This window comes from Sceloporus occidentalis, unplaced genomic scaffold (assembly GCF_023333645.1).
Source record: "Sceloporus occidentalis isolate IW3139 unplaced genomic scaffold, rSceOcc1.0.p SCAF_2, whole genome shotgun sequence".
NCBI lineage: Eukaryota > Metazoa > Chordata > Lepidosauria > Squamata > Phrynosomatidae > Sceloporus > Sceloporus occidentalis.
Genome location: NW_028316982.1, coordinates 17,387,965 through 17,411,082, shown reverse-complemented (window position 1 = coordinate 17,411,082; position 23,118 = coordinate 17,387,965). Strand labels below are relative to the sequence as shown.

At 40.2% G+C, this 23,118-nt stretch overlaps 1 protein-coding gene across 9 annotated transcripts in view; it reads left to right on the top strand.

Annotated features, from left to right (window-relative positions):
- The window catches only part of LOC149318000 (neuroligin-1), a 901,919-nt gene that overhangs the window by 284,064 nt on the left and 594,737 nt on the right, over positions 1-23,118 (top strand). The gene's annotated exons all lie outside the window — the stretch shown is intronic.

The following is a 23,118-nucleotide window of genomic DNA, read 5'->3' as shown; positions in this document are numbered from 1 at the left end:
TCTCTCAGGGCAGAGGTGAAGAACTGTGACAGGTCTGGAGACCTATATTCTGCCCCAAGATCCTTTAGGGGCTGCATGGTCTGACAACCCTCCTCTCCAGGAATGGTTGGGAATCCACTTCTGGTTTTGAAATGTAAGTATTGCCATGGTGAAGAGTATAGGAGGCCCCAGTAGTCTGTTGAAAATTTGAATTTGAAATTGAAGTTGAAATACAGCTTCCTTATGTGTTTAATTACCAGTTGTCTTTGACTTACAGCAGCTTCATTAATGAGAAAGCTCCAAGAGCTCTGGTCAAGCCTTGGAACCTCTGGGCCGTGGCTTCCTTAATTGAGCCTATCCACCTGTAATACAGTCTTCTTTTTTTCCTACTGCTTCCCCTTTTAATAATCATTGTCATGTTTATTAATGAATCATGGGCCCTTTACAAATGGGCCTTTGCGGTGCCCCCATCAAGTGCTAGGGGTTGGCCGAGGACCTAGCGCCCATACCGGCCTCACTCCTAGCACGTAACGGGGGCGTAATAATGGCGGTGCCTTATACACATGGGCGCCACCATTTTGACGTATCAGACGCATAGCATCCACACGTCGCGCCCCAGATGTGGTGCTGTGAGTGCGCAAGTAGCGCCTCACGGTGTCCCATCCGGGGCGCAAGAAGAAGCGCCATTTTGGCGCTTCTTCTTTGCTGCGTCCGGGAACCGCGCAGTTTGGCTGCTGCAGTTCCCGGATGCAGCAACCAGCGGCGGCGGCAGAGCGCTACTTTTCAGCGGTCTGTAACCCACCAACCTGTCTCATGATAGGCCTTGACTGCAACTGTCTAAATTTACTCATTTAACTTCTAATAAAAGTGCAAGCTTTATTTGCTCCCAGATCCATTTATTTGTCTTTTTGATAGTATGGGGGAATTCTAAGAGTATCAAGAAAAAAGAATTAGTTTTCTTTTGGCCAACCCCCCCCCCCCCCCCCAATCAAACAAAGAAGGTATTGGGAATTTGGAGGTGCCAAGACCTGCAAAAACTGCCTTAGGGTCCACTCGTGGCATCCAAACTACACTCTCCCAACCTCTATCATGCTGTTATTCACTCTTCAGTTGTTCCCTGAGGCAGTGGTTATTTGCTAATTACGAAAAGTGCCCATCTCCTGCTAATTACAGCAGTTCAAGCCTCTGATAAAAGCACAGATGAAGGTTTCAGTAGCTTGTCTTCCCAAGCCTCCCCGCTTTGCTAGTTCTCTTGGCCATTTTCTATTAAAACTGGATTTCTAAAGTATGATTACAGAGAATAGTAATAAAAATGAAGAGAAAGGAAGGAAGAGGAAAGACAGCGGATATGAGCATGGGCTAAGCCTGTACAATAATATAAATTGATCATATTTCCAAGAATATTTTTTCTGGAAAATGCTGTGTATAAAATAAGGCGGTGAGAGCTTCTGATCATTGAATGACAGATGGTGAATGCTTTATCTTTCCAACCTTGTTGTATAAGTGTTTTTGCAACAATAAAAGCGAACAGGATCAAATCGGGTTGATCATAAAATAGTTTCCATGTTGCAGGAATATTGTTTAAAGGAAGTTGTACATTTACAAATACTGTACCAACTTTTTCAATGCAAAATTTATAACACATCCAGCCTAAAAGGGGTAACCAATGAACATGCCCACATCATCTAGCACAAGGAAGCTTTATCAATATTATGTCAGCAATCATATATTAGGTGAAAGCAATCATATATGTAAAGGCATACTGATGTCCAGAACACTTGAAACATCATTTTTTGCTGAATTAAGCATACTTGTAGGTCTAAAGAGGCTTTTGATACTGAATCTAGGGCAGGTTTCCATTGGATAATTTGCTTGGACAGTCTAGCTATATTCCACTCAATTCTAATTTCATTAACATCGAATATAGTGCTTTCCAGTAAGCATTTATAAACAAGACTTTTTGGTTTCGGATTTTTTGGAAAATATAGTGCATCTAGAGACCTTCCAAATGATTTTGAACAGCCATTTCCATCGACTAATAGTGAGGAAGGCTACAGTCTAGTAACATCTGATGAGCCATTTCCCCCACTGCCTATTCAGAGCTGTCTCAGACTTTCATAATAATAAATAAATAAAAGCTTTATTTATATACCTCCCTTCGAAACATCAGGGCGGTTTACAACAGTGCAAAATACAATTACATAAAATAACAAAGCAAAAACCACAAACAACAGTGCAATTAAAATAAAACTCCTGCCAAGTCTTCAGTGCTGCTGGTAGAAGGACAAGGGGGAGGGGGGGGGGGAAGAGAAAAGCATTCAAAAGGGAGGAATCAGGGGTATGCCTGCTTGAAGAGGAGTGATGTTCCCCCCAATTTCATTCCCTTCTGATGAAAAGCTGCACCTTTTGGATTTCTGTCTTGGTTTCACTTATCAATAGTACATGATCTCTATCAGTTTCTTTTAAAGGCGGAAGCCTGTTTCAAAGTCAGCCTTGGCTGTGCATCCACTTTGCTAGCTGATAGATGCCAAAATGAACCATGGTTCCAAATAAATACGTTTGGGATTGAAGCGATTACCTCAATGGGAAGTTGACTCATGCCTAGACATATATTTATGTTCTTCCATGGAGAACATAAGTAAATACACTTTAATCCCAGTAATCTAAGCTCTTTAGAAAACAAGAAAATTGTCCAAAATTACAGGACTCCAGGATTGTAACCATCTGGGCATGCACTGCATTTGCATACAGAATAACAAGACACACTGCACCAGTTCAAAACCAATTAGCCTCCAGCACAAACAGGGCTGAGGCTTTTAGTGCTGACATCACTTATCAGCACATTTACCAGCTGATCAGCACAGTTGGCAACTAACAACTGATCAACATTATTGGTGTTTATACTGCTATTTAGTGTTGGTAGCTGCAGCACATCCATCATTCCCTTGATTGAAGCCTAACAGCTGTGGAAAAGCAAGAAATGGGGTATATCTTTGCTCTGGCATTTGCAGTGGGAGAATAATCTTAAAGAACTTCATATGAGGCATCCACAAAACTGTGAAACTTCAGTGTACCAGTGTCTTTGTCCCATTTCAAGTTTTATCTTACCCTCTCCTTAATTTGTACAGTTTCAATACAGTCATAAAAGTCGCTTACCCTGTGTTTAGTGACAATAGTTCATGCAAGATTTTGCTAGTACAATTGCCCTTACCACATGGCCAAATCAATGAGGACAGGAGGTCCCTCACCTTTAATGTTGTTGATGTTGGTTTGTGCCTTCAAGTTGTTTCCAACTTATTGTAACCTGAAGTCAAGCTTATTACAGGATTTTCTTGGCAAAATTTGTTCATAAGGAATTTTGCTAGTTCCTCCCTCTGAGGCTGAGAGAGTGTGGCTTGCTGAAGGTCACCCAGGTTTTCATGGCTGAGTAGGGTCTCCAGAGCCATAGTCTGACTCTCAAACCACTACAAGATGTTGGATCACATATACCTTTAATAGTTATGTGGTACTGGAAAGGATCCCAAGAACCAACTAGTCCCACCCTCTGCCATGAAGCAACCCACAGGTAAAGCACTCTTCATAGATGGCTATCCAACTTGAATAGACAACCTGTTCCATGACAGTCTATTCCACTGTCAAACTGCTCTTACAGTCAGGAAGTTCTTAATGTTTATGTGGAATCTTTTTTCTTGTATTTTGTATCCACTTGTTTGTGTTCTAGTCTCCGGAGCAGCAGAAAACAAGCTTGCACCACCTTCCGTGTGACATCTTTCCAAATATTTAAAGATGGCTATCATAGCACTTTTCAGTCTTTCAGACACCATAAATAAGGTCCTATGGGAGAAGCCATAATTTACTGGAAGAACATTTGTTCTATGGCAAAAGTCACAGGATCATTTATTGGTGTTTCCAGTTAAAAACAAGACTCTATGAAGAAGGTTACACAACTTTGGGCACACAATTTTGACTCAGTAAATGGCTTATATGGATATATTCATCTTATATGCCAGCAATTTGGAATAACTAGTCAGAAATAGACAGTTACGAATAACTAGTTTCTTGTAATGAATCCCTTTTTCTGATAATGGAAGTGTGCAATTTGACAATAATTTAATAAGGATGGCTTCACTCATTTAACTGTAGTTTCTGTTTCTGTTACAATCACAGAAGTCTGTCCTCCCTGAATGGTGGGGGAAGAATATGATATGCTCAAGTGCTGTCTCATGCTGTCCTATATGTCAGACCTCACCTGGACACCTGGACAGTTCTGGGCATCACAATTCAAAAAGTATGTTGACAAGCTGGAGTGTGTCCAGAGGAGGGCGATCAAAATGATGAAGGGTCTGGAAACCATGCCCTATGAGGAATAGTGATTGGAGAAACCCATGTTTTTCTTCTCGTTCATTGAGAACTTGAAGAGAATTTCTTTAAAAAATATTCGTTCCACAAGTCCCCCTTTCAAAAGGTGATTTCTTCTCTCCCTTCCAGCAGCTAGCGAAATATTTTTCACAGATTTCTCGAATGCCAATAAAAGACAAGTCGAATAATTACGCTAATTACTTTGCATTTCAAACTCAATTGCCATGTCAAAAGGAAGTTTGGCAGATGTTTAAAGAACATTCTTATGCTCAAAAAAACCTGAAGGCACACACACAAAAGGGGAAAAAAGCCTAGTCTCAATAAATAAACTGTGATTGAAGCTCCAACAAGAAATGGTAGAGTTGAGGGGACCTAGGAGTTGGAGTTGAAGCTGAGAGCAAGTGACTTGCCCAAGGTCAGCCAGTGAATTTCTATGGTGAACTGGGAGAATGAAGATCTACTGAACTTTTCCCCTTCCCCACTGCCATTCCCTTCTCCTTTTGTCTCCTTCATGAATGAATGCTGATGGTTCTGGCCTTTGGTTTTGTTTCATTTCAAGAAAGCCTCTTTAAATAATAAAGCTACGATTCATTCATTCATTCATTCATTCATTCATTCATTCATTCTATGATTGGTTTGCTTTTGGGCAAGGATTGTTCAGAATGTCCCTGAGGCTGAGACAATATGACTTACCCAGGGACACCTCTGCATTTACCTGGCTGAGCTGGGATTAGCACCAGGCTTCCAATCTAAAGAGACAAGAGACAAAAGGAGAAGGGAATGGCAGAGGGGAAGGGGAAAAGTTCAGTAGATCTTCATTCTCCCAGTTCACCATAGAAATTCACTGGCTGACCTTGGGCAAGTCACATGCTCTCAGCTTCAACTCCAACTCTGCACCTCTCCCATGGTGATGCTAAGATCATGCAATAATAATAAAAATAATAATAATAATAATAGGCAAGGAGAGTGCAGAATATCCATGAATGAGAGAGTGTGACTTACCCAATGTCACCCTGTGGATTTACATGGCTGAGCTGGGATCAGGACTCTAGCCTCCCAGTTCACCATAGAAATTCACTGGCTGACCTTGGGCAAGTCTCTCAGCTTCAACTCCAACTCCTAGGTAATTCCTTCATGGTAGAAGAGGGGGGGGGTTGGATGACCTCTTGGAATCCCTTTGAATGCTAGGTTTTATCCATCATGGCAGAATTCCTGCCATTGCACTCCACCCTGCCCCTTCTTCTCTTTTGTGAGGGTCACACTCTCTCAGCCTCAGAGGCAGGGCATGACCAACTCTGCACTTCTCCCATGGTGATGCTAAGGTCATGCAATAATAATAATAATAATAATAATAATAATAATAATAATTGGCAAGGAGAGTGCACATTCTCTCAGCCTCAGAGGCAGGGCATGACAAACCTCTCTCCAGCTCTCTCAAGGTGATGCTAAGGCAAACCTACTTTAATTTTGCATTTTAATATATATATATATATATATATATATATATATGCGCATATATATATATGGCAAGGAGAGTTCAAAATATCCATGAATAAGAGTGTGTGATGCATCCAAAAAGAGCATGGCATAAAGGGCAGAAGGTCTTATTTTCCACCACCAACACACAAAATGCCTCCCCTTTTGTTCTCTTTTGTTTTTCAAAGTAAAGCTGTGAGTGAGAAAGGATGGGGGGGAGGGGGATCACCCTAACAAAGGAAATAGCCTCTCGTAAAACCCAGGATGAATTTGGTAGCTTTTCTTATGCAAAATACCCAAATCCTGTAGGTCGAATTTGTTCGGCTGAAAGTATCTTCTCTTCTCTTCATTTGGAAATGATTAAAAATCAAAATTCTTACTCATGATCGAGAAGTGATCAGAATTTCTTCTCTATAAAATGCTTTCGAAATTTTCGAATTAGACATATTTCTACTAATTTTCGAATTTTGGAGAATATTCTTTACATCCCTAAGTGAGGAATGACTTAGGAAGCTGGGGATGTTTAGCCTGGAGAGAAGAAGGTTAAGAGGTGATATGATAGCCCTGCTTAAATACCTGAAAGGATGTCATATTGAGGAGGGAGCTAACTTGTTTTCTGCTGCTCCAGAGACTAGGACCCAGAGCAGTGGATGCAAGCTACAGGAAAAGAGGAAGTTCCTGACAGTAAGGGCTGTTCGACAGTGGAACACACTCTCTCAGAGTGTAGTGGAGTCTCCTTCCTGAGAGGTCTTTAAACAGAGGCTGGATGGCCATCTGTCGGGGATGCTTTGATTTGGATTTCCTGCATGGTGGGGGGTTGGACTGGATGGCCCTTGTGGTCTCTTCCAACTCTATGATTCAATGATTCTAATTGCTTTTGGATAATGCAACAATAACTAACTACTTCTGACCTTAAAAATATAAGTAATATTCACACACTTCTGTTTATAGTCATACACAGTAATATTCAGCTGATTATTCAGCTGAGGGAAAACAACAAGGTTCTGGCTTTGTTCAGTTTTTTAGTTATAAAAGTGCCCCAGTGCTTTCCATCATTTTCCCACCTGGGTCCCTCCAGATATTTTAGCCTTCTGTTCTCATTATCCCTGGGTATTGACAATGCTGGCTAAGACAGCTTGGAAGGGCAAGCTAGCATATTTTGAACCATCTCAGTTGGACAAGGCTAGTCTATCTCTTTACTAAATAATTCTTCACAACAGTTTCCCAACTTGATTGCCTTCAAATAGTTTGTACATTACAATCCCAGTCAGACTCATTCAGCATGACCAAAGGTCAAGAAGAATGAGATATGTAGTCCAGTACACCTGGAGAATGCCAAGTGTGGGGAGGCTGCTTTGCAGGGTCATTATTCTGTGCATGCTCACTTTGGAATAGGCACCTTCAAACTTTCTGTGATTTCATTTTTAATAAACAGCCAATAAGGTCAGGTTGGAGATCTCATGAAAAACATTCCAATCCAGCAACGGTTTGTGTCTAAATTCCACTTTAGGAACTAGTATTATGATTTCTGTCTTCTGGGTGATGGAGTTTAAAGAGATGGCTTTCTTCTTCCTCAGTTCTATCCTGAACATATTCTTGGCAACAATGTAATATTCATTAAATATTTAGATGCCGTTGGAGATCATAGAAGTCTGTTTAACTTCTCTCTCCCTATCTCTCTGCTACACTGACTGGATGATACAATATCCAGGTTCATAGAGCTCTGAGGACACTGGAATATAGTTGATGCATGTCATGCAATATTTTTAGTAATATCTGCATCCCTTTCCTGGCTTACCCTCATCACTTGAATGTTCGCTTTCTATTCTGATCCTGAGCTGACCTTACTGTGCTGTCATTTTGATGTATCCTAAATTTCTGATGTGATCTCACTTTCCTTCCCAGTGAAAGTGGAATACATACTTATTCCCATTCATAAAGGCATTAAAACACAACCACAGCTAAAGAAAGAAAGAAAAAACACTTTCACTGCCTCAGGAGGGCAAAGTTCTTTTATGTCTTTGGGGAGGTGAAGATTGCTTTCAGCCTTTCTTTCTTTAATGGCCTTTTTAAAAATGGTTTTGTTTGCAAATGAAATATGCATTTGGTTTTAAAAGGGGTGCAGCTCTGACACTAACCCTGCATCACTCTTGCTGGCATATGGCTTTTACTGACAACTTCTGCCTTAAATACTATCCAGTGTAGGAGGTCTGCTTGTCTGAATGGGCATAGATATATATTCGTGTGTGTGTGTGTGCGTGCGCACGTGCACGCGTGCATGCCAACTGTGCCAGTTGCCTGTTTCTCTAGCTTGCCAGCAGCCATTTATTTATTTATTTAAACTGGTTGAGAGAGCTAACATGGAAGGTCAAATGGTTTCTGTTGAATCTACTTTCTCAGGCAATTTTTCACACACACACACACACACCTTCTGTGCAACTTTACTGGAAGGTAAGCCCATTTGTTCCAGTAAGCCTCCTGTCCTCCAAAGGAGGTGTGCATAGAACAGCAGCCAGAGGATTATCACATTAGGAGAACAAAAAATTCAGTCAAGATGATGATTTATTAAAGTTTAAAATTAATGCTTTATTAAGGAAAGACACTGTGGCATAGTGGCTATGATTCTGGAGACCAGGATTCAATTTCCTACTTGACCATGAAATCTGGTGACCATGGGTAAGTCACATGCTCTCAGCCTCAGGGGAAGGCAATGGCAAACCTCCTCTGAACAAACCTTGCCAAGAAAATCCCATGATAGGTTTACCTTAGGGTTGCAGTAAGTTGAAAATGACTTTAAGGCACACAAAACCAACAATGACACCAACAAGAATCCATGTACTCCAAAGGAGGTGTCCATAAAACTGTAACCAGAGGGCTATCACATTAGGAGAATGAAAAAGTAAAGCCAGATGACTCATCTGTATAATTGCTATGTTGCTAAATCAACACAACAAACAGCTTAGTTGCATAGATAATGGACTTTAAAAGAAACTTAATGAAAGGCATTATTTTGAATGGTAAAACTGTGTGACAAATCTGGCCATGGGTTGCACCACTAGGAAATATGGGACATTGTGCCACTAATGTGAGGGACAGCATACTAAGCCCCATGAGGGAGGTGGCACAATCTTAGAGCAAGATGAAAGTGTGTTGACCTGTGGAAATTCTGTTGCTATGGGCAGTTACGTGAAGGAGAGAGCTATGGATGGAGTAATGGATGGAGTACTTGAGTACTGGAAATCTTCAGCTGTTCTGAATTTTTGTAACCATATGGGTTAGAAATGTGCCTTTTTACAATGAATGATTAATTCCTGGGAAGATGAATTCTATACCTAACAGTATATTTTATGTTGTGTGTGTATTGTACCACATCAATATCTCCCTGGACACAAATTTATTTCCCTTGGGATGTGGGGTTTGTGGATAGGAATGTGGCCCTTGAACCATAAGCAATCCAAGACCCATATTTATACCCCACAAAGTGTGTCAGTCATCAAGTGTCTCCCAGTTTTTAAAATGTTTAGCCAGATTTTGGATGATTTGTACCCAGAACACAGCCCCAAAAGACTTCAAAGCAAGTAGAAAATAAACACCTCCCACACATAATCTCTGAAAATACCTCTTTTTCAGCAACATGTTGGCCAAAACAGTGACTGGAAGTGACCTTCTGCCACTTCTGATCACCATTTTGGCTGATATACAGATGAAGAAATAACTATTTTCAGGGGTAGGGGTCGGTGGACATGCATGGCTTGCAGTCCCCACACAATTTGCCCATTCTTCCCTGAGAGATAATAGAACAGCTCTCCTTAAAATGACTTTTGCTCTGCAAAATGTGTCTCCCTTTCCTCTTGTTTTTTTTTTTTGGTTAACTCTGCTACAAGCTTTTCAAACTGGATTACACAGCCTTGCCTTCCCTTCACAATGTTATGATTAGTACTGGATTCAAGCAAGCAACAATTGACCTTGTAGTTCTGCTCATCCAAAAAGAGTTTAGCCTAGTTTAAAGCTCGGCTAAGGAGAAAGCAACCATGTACAGCAAGTGTTCACACTGATAGTAGCCAATAAATGAGTAACTATCTGAAGGAGATAGCCCCCCCCACCCCCCCCCCAAAAAAAAAAAAAAAAAAGCAATGTCTGATCTTCCCCTTTCTGGGGCTAAAAAAACCACTGCTTCCTGGCTAATGTTATTAAGACACTGGATGATTCCCCTTTAATCTGTGCTTCCACACATGTCTATTGACTCTTATGTGGGAAGGACCTGGTATATCTGAGAGTGTATCGATCTCATTGAAGATTGCCACCGGTATTCATTAAGCAGTCTCCTGCTTTTTTCTGCAGATGACGTTTTTACTGTATTGCCCTAGAAGAGGATTCTGTCTTCTCCAAACATTTAAAAGATTAGGCAGTTTTACTGGTACTTTTACTTTAAAATCATGAATAGCAGAATTGCATCTCTTCATCTCTTTGAATAATCAAAAACTTCAAACTCCCCCCACTGCCTAAAATGTGCAATACCAGAAGAAAACACCAGTCAAACATAAGCAAAGCAGGCTGCATTCTGTAAAAGAAAATTATTGAAGACACCGAAAAGCACTCCACCCCCCGCAAGCACCTTTGTTAGGAAGAGTACGTTGTTTTAGGCTAGTGATCTGGGAGCAGGATGAAGCAAATCTGGTGTCTGAGATCCAGCATGCAAGTGTCTATTTGGAAGGAGCAAATGCAGAGTCAATGTCAGACAGGAATCCAAATAAATATCCAAGAAGTCAATGAAGATCAATATGGCTACTTTGAATACTGCTTTTGAGTGGGAATGTGGTAAATAAATGGAAGGGAGGGAAGGAGGGATATTATCAAGGTCAGGTAGATGATCATATTCCAAAATGTGCAAGATGTTGCTGGACTCCAGATGTTTTTGGACTATTGATTCCATCAGCTTTAGCCAGTAAAGCCAATGATCATGAATGACGGGAGTTGTTGTCCACTAACAGGCAAATTCTCGCTTCTTCTTTTATCAATTTGCTGTAGTTAGGTGACAAAACTATAGGAAGCAAGGTAGGAATCAAGTGACTTTCTAGATGATGTTGGAATGCAGCTTCTAGTATTCTTCACGATTGGCTGTGCTGTCTAGGGCTGCTGCAAGTTTAGTCCAACAACCTCTGGGGAGATACATAATGCTCAGCCTTGACATTAAATCATTTGGTACCCCCAAATCTTGTCTCCTGCCTTGTTTAAAGAGCTTCAGTATCCCTCTTTGTTGTCTAAGGTGGTACTTCAGAGCAACAGATTCACAGCTTCCTCTGCAGTCCAGCTGCCTGACAGAGGATAAAGTCCCTGGGCCATGCTACAAGGCTTCCTGGTTTTATCCCTTTTCCACTTTCTAAATGTGCTCACCATTATGAGTCCATTTGTTGTTTCAAATCTGCCAGAGAGAGGATGTTTTAGAGTTTCTTCCATTGCTTTTGCCTGAGCCTACTGGGAAGAGCAATATTCCACTCTCTCTCCAGCTCTTTTCCCTGCTTAGTTAACTGAGTACAAACTACTTTGACACTTTGATTTCAGTTTGCAGCAACTGAAATATGTCAAGGACAAAGGGGAAAGCCGGATAAGAAGAGAGAAAACAGGGCATTTTAAAGCATCTGAAGAAGTGGGATGACAGAAGATTAATCAGGACAGTCCTTGCCAAATTGGGATAGTGGGCAGGAATACAGATGACATTTCTACTGTCTCTCAGTTTGAAGTGTAAGACCGAATAATAAAAGTGATGATGGGGACCCTCAGTTTTCTATAGAAAACAAACAAACAAAAATATAATAATAATAATAATATGTTTTATTTATAGACCGCTATTCCGCGATGATCATAGCGGTGTACAGTAAAATCGTTAATACAATAAAAATACAGTTAAAGGAGGGAGAAGTCTCATCCTTCAGGCAGTCCAAGATGTTGCTGGTCTGCCTGCTGGCTCCCTCTGAGGCCGAGATGACAGTTGAGGAGGGAGGGGCCTCTTCCTTCAGGCAGTCCCCGATGTTGCTGGGTCTGCCTGATGGCTCCCTCTGAGGCCGAGATGACAGTTGAAGAGGGAGGGGCCTCTTCCTTCAGGCAGTCCCCGATGTTGCTGGGTCTGCCTGCTGGCTCCCTCTGAGGCCGAGATGACAGTTGAGGAGGGAGGGGCCTCTTCCTTCAGGCAGTCCAAGATGTTGCTGGTCTGCCTGATGGCTCCCTCTGAGGCCGAGATGACAGTTGAAGAGGGAGGGGCCTCTTCCTTCAGGCAGTCCCCGATGTTGCTGGGTCTGCCTGCTGGCTCCCTCTGAGGCCGAGATGACAGTTGAGGAGGGAGGGGCCTCTTCCTTCAGGCAGTCCCCGATGTTGCTGGTCTGCCTGATGGCTCCCTCTGAGGCCGAGATGACAGTTGAGGAGGGAGGGGCCTCTTCCTTCAGGCAGTCCAAGATGTTGCTGGTCTGCCTGATGGCTCCCTCTGAGGCCGAGATGACAGTTGAGGAGGGAGGGGCCTCTTCCTTCAGGCAGTCCAAGATGTTGCTGGGTCTGCCTGATGGCTCCCTCTGAGGCCGAGATGACAGTTGAGGAGGGAGGGGCCTCTTCCTTCAGGCAGTCCAAGATGTTGCTGGTCTGCCTGATGGCTCCCTCTGAGGCCGAGATGACAGTTGAGGAGGGAGGGGCCTCTTCCTTCAGGCAGTCCAAGATGTTGCTGGTCTGCCTGATGGCTCCCTCTGAGGCCGAGATGACAGTTGAGGAGGGAGGGGCCTCTTCCTTCAGGCAGTCCCTGATGTTGCTGGGTCTGCCTGATGGCTCCCTCTGAGGCTGAGATGACAGTTGAGGAGGGAGGGGCCTCTTCCTTCAGGCAGTCCCTGATGTTGCTGGGTCTGCCTGATGGCTCCCTAATATGATTAGGTCCCATAAAAATACAAAGGTAATAATGACATTAAGCAAAGAGAAAACACAATACAATACAAGAAAATACAAGAAATCCATCCCAGATTGTTCAGACTGACAGTAAGACTTCTAATGTTGCATATTCCATGTGTAATAAACAAAGAGCTCCCTGTGCAGCTGTTTAGAGGCATTTAACTATATCTGCAAGTATGGAGCAAGCTAGCAACATACAAGCCTTAGGGAATATGCAGCAATTAAACATTGGTACTGCTTTTAAGGGGACAAAGGTGTACCTTGCTGATATTGTTGATTTACCTGCTGAACCAGAAAGCTTTCTCTCTTGAAAGCATAAAGATGAAGTCTCTATACAGCAAGTGCAAATATGCACTGTATAGCTTGAACAACAACTACTTAAGCTTTGGAAGGAAATAGTGAAAGGTTCTTATTGAATTAGTCTTCTTTTTGATACAGTACTGTTTATTTACTTATTTTTAAAATCATTTCTTGTCCTTGAAATATGTGTTTTGTTTATGTACAAATGAGTATGTACAAATCAGTAACATTTGATATATCTTTCATATGTTTAACTGTATTTCCTGTGAACTAGATATAGTGTACATATTTTGCATAGAAAGGTCCTTGGCATTCCCAGGTTTAAGAGGATCAATGAGCAGGTGACACAAAATTTTCTGTCTTGAGATCCAGGAGAAAAGAGATTACTGGGTCAATGATTTGGTGTAAGAGAAATAGCTATCTTCCAAATTTTCATCCTTTGGTTCTCCTTAATGGATCTTGTTTTTATGTTGTTGGTTGGATGGATGGATGGATGGATTTAGAAGGAAATAACAGAAAATAGAAAATAACAGAAATAGAAAAATGACAAAGATTGAGGTCTATGGAAAATGTTGATAGGGGGAAGTTAGAAATCATATATCACATCTCTCTGTGATTTTTGGGTTCCAGTTGTGATTACCATTTTCCAAAGTCTGACTCAAGAAATATGTGAGGTACAGCACAGCATAATTTCTAGGTCTTCCACCCAGTTCGTTTGTTTGCCTGTTTTATGGCATCATCAGAGACCTTAACAAGTGTCTAAATCAGAAGTTATAGGAGAGTGAGGATCTTTGTCTTTTCTTACTGGTCAGGTTGTACCATCACATCACCAATGTTTAAATAAAAATGAGAAAAAGGCAAAGCTAGAGGGTTTGTTATTGATTCAGAGCCAAGGTTTTACTGCTTTAAGTTTTTTCTTATCAGTGGAGCACTGTGCTAATATATATCTAATCACCTCTCTAGGTGTACATGCACTTTGAAGACAAAAGAAAGGCATTCATCTCTTATTTCTCATTCAGGGGTATAGCTATGGGAATGGGGGGAAAATGAGAACATTGCTCATTGCTTCCCAAAGTTAGAATTCCCTTCCCCATGAAATTGTCCTTCACTCTCCAGATTTCCACCCTCCAACGTGTTTCCAACATTGCAGTAATTTAAAAAGTCAATTGAGCATTTTGGAAATATTGTTTAGAAAAGAGGTAGACAATGTTAGCAAGGGAATATGAACATAACAAATAAAATAGATCTACATGTGAACAACAATGCTAGAAACTGGGGATTGGCAGAATTCTTAGGGGGCGGGTCAATGCCCAAATACTTTCAGCCACATAGCTACAACTTGGTCACATTCTATATGTAAGAGAGCCCCTGCCTGAGGATTCAGAAGTACAAAACAATAGCAAGTCTCTCTCACAGAGAGCGAGCAAGCAGATTGACAACATTTAGCCATTTCCACAGTGCCTAGCCAATATTGTGAGAGCTGCATCAGATGGTTAATGTAAGGCCAGGCCAGACATCCAGTTGAATAGGCCTGTGCTCCAAAGACAACCTGAAGGAATGCAAATCAGTTTTACAGTGATTCACTTTGAGTCTCCATTGAAGCTTTAGGAATGTCCACAGCAGATATTACAGCACTTGGAGGAAGCCACTTATCCAACAAAGACAGATTGTGGCCATTCTGGCTGAGCAATGACCTTTTCTGTTTGTCAGGCTTGAGACAAAATATTTCTACTGACTCTCCTAGAGAAACAAGAATTGCTCTAGTGGTTCTTTTTCTAAAGAAAACCTTATGGCAAAGCTATAACTCTATAAAGGGGATGTTGCTGAGTTTAGCCTCCAACAGGAAAAGTCTGTGAAAGACTGTATTAGTCTATATTATGTAAAGAAACGTTTCTGTCAAGAGACAGCTAAAGAGTAGGTCTCCATTTGTGTGGAAGTTACTAGCTAGTCTGAAACCCGATTCAGAAATTCTGATTGATGGCTGGTAAATGTAGTGGTAGGGGGGAAGAAGCATGTCATCATGATGATTTTTGTCAAGCTCTTGTGTATAGAGATTGACCTTCTGAAAAGAAATATAGTTTGTATTTGTGGAAGTCCCCCCCCCCCCCCCCGCCGCTCTAAATTAGAATCATGCAACACTCACAGAGGGAGCCCCCACAGATATAGGAGACCCTCCTCTCCAAACAGAGGGGAGCATGATGGTGGAATGGGACTGAACTAACATGTTCTAACTGCTATGAGTTAGAACCCCTTCTATTTTTGAAAGACTTGGAAATTCCCTAAGGGCTTGATTGGAAATTGGTAGGCTCAGAATTGGCTCCAGCCTTTCCTTTCCCAGTGCAATTCATATTTTGAGAACTTCCACTTCATTTTAATCCTGAGTTAAGTTTGCAGATGTTAGAATTCCCAACAGTGAAGCAGAGGGCTAATTGACACATTTGGGCTTTAAGGGAATCATGGGTCAATAACAATTCCATGCCCATAGGTTGTTTCTCAGCTAAAAAATGATATCAGCAATGTCCAATTACCACATCAACTTTCTGTAAAAGACTGATTCTAAAGAGTGAGCGAAATAATTTCGATCATTTCCTTCTGCTCTGGCAATGATGTAGCCCATGGAATGGCCATGATAAGCCCAATGATATATCAAGAGAGAAGACAGACAATGTGTTTGTAATGGGCGCAGGATGGATTTTACATCTGCAGCATTAAGATTATTTGGCATATTTCTTGGTGTTTCTTTTTTTATTTTTTTAAAATAATAAGCTGCCCTTGTGGATAAAATCCACCCAAGGTAGCAAACAAGTTATAAACATTTTTAAAAAAATAATATACTAAAACCTTAAAATTCCAAAAAAGAAACAATTAAAACTTAATTCAATATGCCAATAGAAAAACCATTTCCAAAGCCATGAAAATAAAACAATAGCATAATCAATAAAATACATCAATTAAAAGCCATACAGCCACTGAGAGGATCAACAGACCAACACCTGCAGCTGAAGGTGAGATCTATGATATGTAGAGGCTATGTATTGAGGGATAATTAAGGAGGGTTTGATAAATGCCTCAGTACAGGTGCATTTGAGTGAAATAACTCAATTAAGCCCACAAGAAATTGAAACTGTAGAAGATCTTGATAGTAAAGGGTGGTTATTAGAGGTTACGTAATGGTGGTGGGACATCTTAATAAGGGATCCTGATGGGCCAACTCCACCATTAAGTAGTTGCCCAATACAGATGGGGGAGGGCAAAGTTGAACACCAACTTGATTTTATAAATCAAGCTGGTCCTTTTTTTAAAAAAAGTACCCTAGCGTGCTCTTTGTAGGATACTATCCTATTGCCACTGCTAAAGTAAGATTCAGCTGCCAGTTTGTAGAATGGATTGGGGGCACTATTTTGTCCATCATCCTGGGAAGGTGTGGTAGTCTTGCCTTGGACCATACACATGAAGGAGCCTTTGCATTAATTGCTGAACCATCTGTCCTGGTAGGTGTAGGCCTTATATACAAAACATATGTTGAAAGCATAAAGACATTCTTTCCAATATCTTTGTATTCATACACATCTTCCACACTTCAGATTGCTGTTTCCCAAACTTTGGTCCTCTAGGTGTTTTGTACTTTATTTCCCAGAAACCCTAGCCAGTTTGGCCAACAGAATTCTGGGGGCTGAAGTCCAAAACATCTGGAGGAACAAAGTTTGGGAAACATTGCTTTAGATGAACCAGATCATATGCTCAAAATAACATATGGTGCAGTTTTTCTGGCTCTGTAAATGCCAGATTGGACATCAATCATTTTCACAATAGTCCTGCCCTATATCAATAAGTCTTGGGTATGGTGAACCAGCAGGATTGACAAAAAGGATAGACAGCACCAGATGAGTGTCTTAATATACATTCATGACCACAACAGATGCAAGAGCAGAGAGAAAGCATGTAGAATTAAGTCTGTTGTAGAAGCCATTTAAGGCAATCGGGAAGTGCAGCATCATCCCTTCCATGTCACATCTAGCTGAGTCCTTGGCTCAGCTGTTAATCAGCCAAGTATGCAAACATCCATAATTACATGTGTTGGAAGACGTTCTTCACTCTTTTTCTTGTAAATATCATGAGATAATAGTATCATAATACTAGAAGCAGTGTAACTGCCAAATTTGAAAGAACTAAAAATAAATTGAGCAAGAGCACTTATCTACCACTCCAAGTAATGTGTTAGTACTTTGATAATCAGGTTTCTCATATGAATTCCACTGGTCACACTTGCTAGTTCATTCTTCTGTGTTCCGGCTTTGATACTTTGTATTTATTTGAATGTATTTCTGCTAAGAGACTACTATGTTGTAATAATTAAATATCTATACTTGTTTGATAGGAGGGGAAATGAATAGACACCGAGTCTATTCCTTCAGTATAGCCTCCCTCCCTGAAGGACTGAACCTGTGTTTGCAGAAATAAAAGATTAACACAAAATTCATGTGTGACCAATTTTGTCAGGGGTAAAGGTCATAATAAATGCCAGAAGCATATGATTATGGTTTAGTTCTCTGCTAATTAGATCTGATCAGCTTCCTGTTAATTAAATTCCACTGTGGGTTGATCGCTAAAGGCATAAAAGTGTCAGGACATAAGTAAGTTCACACACTTGTGGTTCTCCTCTTGGAATCTTGGTGCAAAGTTTATTTTGCCATTTTTATTTCTTGGGGATCTTAATCTTGGTCAGCTCTGTGACAAGTTGAGCTTCAGGCATATATTGTGATAGGTGCCACAGTGCATAATATTAGTCAATGGGACCTAATGATATGTCATTCATGATGACAGTAGAATCTTGGCTCCTTACTTTCTGTATTTTCAAAATAGGAATCATTTTGTTTGGTTCATTTTTGCCATGAGAACTTTTCAAAATCAGCAGATTTCTTCATAAATGCAATTAAAAACAGCTGGATCTCCCTGTAGATCTGCAGCCTCTCTTGCCTACAGGATGCCCCAGGATCACATCCATGTTAGCACTGCATCTATACAGTGGAGGCCTTAGATGTTGCATCTCTGAGGATAAGAAAAGGACAGAAGCTTTGAAAAAAGATATGGACCCTGTGACTGCAATGAATATAGTCTTTGAACATCCTCTTCCAATATTTTGTCAGTGGCCTAAATCCAGTTGCTAATTCCAACCTCCTGAATCAACAGAACTTAAATACCATATATACTTGACTATAAGTCAACTTCATGTGTAAGTTGAGGGCAGGTTTTGGGGACAAAATTATGGCTTTTGACATAACCCATGTATGTGTTGAGGGTAAAATGTAGGGGCATGTAGGAAAGGATCTAATTGTTGAAGTAAAGGAAAACAGTGCCAAACAACTTACAAAATTCCAGCAGGGATAACCCATACTAAAGGATGTATGTATGAATGGGTGGGGGGGAGGTTGGTGCTTCCAGAACGTATTACACTTTTGCCTTTCGCCAGGGGTTGGTTCCTTTTTTATAAGACTTAAAGTGCAGTATTTATACTGACCCATGGACAAGTCAACTCAGTGTATATTAATTTACTAAGTTATAAGAATTAAAGTGCAGTATTTACACTGGATAAGTCGACTCAGGTTTTTTGGGTCAATTTTGTGACTAAAATTTCTAGACTTATACATGAGTCTATACAGTATATATTAATTTACTAAGTTCCCATTGATTTAAGAGCCAGCCTGGTATATTGGCTTGAGTGAACACTAGATTAGTGGGAGATTAGGGTTTAAATCCTTGCATGGAAGTCCACTGGGTGACATTGAATAAATCATACTGTCTCAGCTTCAGAGGAAGGCAATGACAAAACCCATTTGAACAAATCTTGCCAAGAAATTGTCATATTACTTTATGGTCACCATAAGACAACAACTGTTTGAAGACATGCAAAAATGTTTAGTGGAGTCTAGCAACTGGATTTAGACTGCTCCCCCCCCCCCCCCATGTGCATGTGCAGCCTCTCTTCACACTAGGTATGAAGAAGGTACACAATGGATAAAAACATTTTTAAAGTACCTAAATAAGCATCTAAAAATCAACTAAAATAATCCTTAGAAATAATTTGAATTAATAGTTTTAATTATTTAGTTGATTGTTGATTTAGTTTAGTTTATTTAGTTTAGTTAATGTAATCTAGTTGAATTGATCGTTTTGCTTTTTGTAGATTCTTTTGGAAGCTGATTGAAGGATAAGTATAGAAATTTTTCAAATAAATGAAATGATTTCTGGTTCTTGTGTGTCTCCACATTGTTTTGGACTTAATGGTGGCTCTAAGATCAACCTGTGTTTTTCTTGGCAATATTTGATCAGAGTGGGTTTGCCATTGCCTTCCTCTGAGGCTGAGAGGATGTGACTTGTCCAAGAACACCTAGCAGATTTCCATGGCTGAGCATGGATTTGAAACCCTGGTCTCTCTGAATCCTAGTCCAGTATTCAAGTCACTACACCATGCTGGCTCTTAATTTGCATTAAATAGGAGTCATTGTTTAATTAAGGCTGCACTAGAGTCTGTTAGATCCCAGTTTCAGTCTGATGAAGGATAAAGTTTGTGTCTATGTTTTACAACTAAGGGAAGAGTTATGTTGTAGCTGAATTTTAGGAGTAAAGAAAATCCCATCTTCTCATGCCTGTTTGATATTTACAGTTGTATGTTATTGAGATGGGGTTATGCACCACATTTCCCTTACTTTGCGTGGAGCCATATCATTTAAAATAAGCGGATTTATTAATAAGTAATGGATCCAGTATGCAAAACACTGTACATTTCTTTGATCTGTAAAATCATCATCTTTTTTTCTCCCCTTCCCCTCCTTTTATTTAAAGGATCCATTTTACCAGTCTGAAATATAATGCTGAGATAGGTGATGATTGCAGAATTTTCTTTAATGAAAGAATTGTGGGATGAAAAGCTGCAATTTCTTAGCATTTTGGCTGTACTCTACTACGTTTTAGGAATACATTTTTAGTAGAGCCCCAGACAGTCCACATAGACCAGGCTAGGTAGGTCATCCAGGGATGTATAACCCTCTTTCCCTGGGACTTTTTTCAAGCTTTATTCTTCCATAGCAATTAAACTCTCATGTGAGGATATAAACTGCATGTTACTTTTAACAGATTGGCTGCACTGGTAAGAACTTTACATCTATTTCATACATTCATTTGCCTTTTATATTGCACTTTTATGAGATTCTCTATATACAACAGTCCAATGTTTTCAATAAATATCAGGGAAACGGTTATATTCCCCTTCTAAAATGCTGCTGTCTTGATTTAAAAAAAGGATTTTTTTAAAAAAAAATTATTTGAATTTTATATTTTGTGTTTTTGTGCTGCTCACTCTTTTATAAAGCAGTACATAAATCTTTACAAATTGAAATAAAAAGATGAATTAATGGATACATACATATATAACCAGACCCTTAGAAACAGTGTTGTGAGTGGGATCCAATGATGTCAAAACTGTTGACATTAGTGGAACAGGGAGGAGGTTCCCTTCCCTCTAATTTCAGCCCTTGTTCACCCTCAAATCCTGCTCTGGAAAGCTGGAAAACCCTTGGAGAAGACATTTGGGCAGTGCAAAGAATAACGTAAGAAAGTCCAACCCACTAATAGATGTATGCTATTGTCACATTGGTGTAAGCTTTGTTATTACATGTCTTCAAGTCACCTCTGATTTATCCTTACTATATCCTATGGGCTTCCTTAGCAAGATTAATTCAGAGGAGTTTTGCCGTTGCCTTCCTCTGAAGCTGAGAGAATATGACTTGCCCAAGGTCACCCAGTGGGTTTCCAGGGCTGAGTAGGAATTTGAACATTGGTCCCCAGGAGTGCTAAACCAGCACTCAAATCATTGCATTACATATGAGTAAGCAAATCGTAGAAGGTTGCCATGGTTAAGAAAAAGAGTTGCAGTTTCTGAGAGAGAGAGAGAGAGAGATCACTATGATGGATCCTCCTCATAGGATTGTTAGTTTTTGAGATAACATTTCTTTTAGTTGGGCAGGGTCTGGCAATGTGTAGCCCATCATTTCAGAGAGCAAATATGATAGTCTCCAGCTGCATCTACATTGCAGAATTAATGCACTTTTGACACTGCTTTAACTGCCATACCTCAGTGCTATGGAATTCTGGAATCTGTAGATTTGTGAGATATTTAGCTTTCCCTGTCAGAGAGCTCTGGTGTCACAACAAACTACAAATCCCAGGATTCCATAGGATAGAGCCATGACAGCTAAAGTAGCATCAAACTGCATTATTTCTGCAGTGTGGCAGCAGCATACTTGGAGCAGACTCACAGATATCTGTGGGATTTAAGGCAGTGAAGCCTACCTTAATTCCCTTTGATTTCATTGGTATGCTGTATGTATGACTGCTGTACATATGGCTGTAGTCGTCAAGTTGCTTTTCTTTTCTTCCCAAGTAGTCCCTGACTGAAATAAATAGGAAGGTACTAGGATTAATCCAGATTAGGTCACTTGGAGGGATTTGGTCATTAATGATTAATTGTATTGCATTCAGACCTTTAATTGACCAATGAATCAATTATACCAAGTATGACAGAACAAAAATACAGTTTCATATAACATAATTCATTGGTATTTTTACTCTTCAGTGAACATATTATTTTAAAGCATTAATTGATGAATAGGAGCAATTAAGACTAATGGCCTGAGTCCAGTGTTAGATAGCATAAAAATAATTTTCATCTAAAAAGAGGCAAAGATAAATGAAGACCCCAGCTTATGCCTCATTTTGTAATTTCATTTAAGTATAATGAAAATTCAGTGCCATAAAATGCCAGTATCAGAATCTAATGGGGGATGTAAAATGGGTTACATCCTGCCCCTCAAATCTGGTAACTATTTTCAGTTTTAAAAATGCAAACAAAATTGGAAGGTGGTCAAATGACTCTCTGTTTGCACCAGCTCTAAAAGTAAGCATCATTATGGCTTGAGATGAAAGACACATTATATATGGATAATGTGTCATACAACAACTCACATTGTTTCAGAAGACTTTTGAAGGTAGGCTGTGTACTATCTAAAAATGTCAACTTTGATCAACGTCGCTTCATTATTATAAATTTTCCTGCACATGAACTTTCTGGTTTAGATGTAAATGACTTATTTTCGTGTTATAAGGGCTCAGGGCTTTTCCCCCCATGAGGAGAGCTTGTAATACTAATCTCTTTTGATCTCTGGCATTTTCACAAAGAATATTAGTTTATGTCCTAAAAATAGCAAGATGAAATTCCCAGGGAGATGGCCAGAGCAGCAAACATTAGAGTAATGGCAGTGTTTCATAAATATTATGGCTAAATTCTGGCTGAACATGCATTTTATTCAGAGACAGATCTCATCGTTTATGTATATCTGATGAGCTAAGCCCTCCAAACCTGGAGATAACATGGATGTACCTTCTTAAATCTGAGAAAAATACACCCCCTTTGAAGTGGGAACAATGTATTTCTGGGTTGGCTGCAGGGCACATCACAATGGGTGTACTGTGGGTGGATTCTGAACTTGGAACACATCTGGAGATGTCTGAACTAATGCAGAACTATTACAAAAATAAAAATAAATAATAATGATAAACGGACACTGGTTGTTTTGACCAGAAATGTCTAAAGTTATTCTAAAATCCATTTGCATGGTGTAATGGCTTGAGTGTTGGACTATGGAAAACAGGGTTCGATTTCCCACTTGGCCATGAAACTCACTAGGTGACCTTGGGCAAGTTACATGCTCTCAGCTTCGGGAGAAGACAATAGCAAACCTCCTCTGAACAAATCTTGCCAAGAAAACCCCATGACATGTTTGCCTTAGGGTCGCCCTAAGTTGGAAATGATTTGAAGGCACACAGCAACAACAACAACAACAACAACAACAACGATAATGGTCGATAGGTTGACACGATTTCTCTCATTAAATTCACATTGCTCATTACTACTACTACTACTATCATCATCATTTTTGTTATCTTTGTTGTTGTTGTTTTTGTTATTATTCCTCCTCCTCCTCCTCCTCCTCCTTTTCCTGCCTTTCCCTAGTTTCAGAT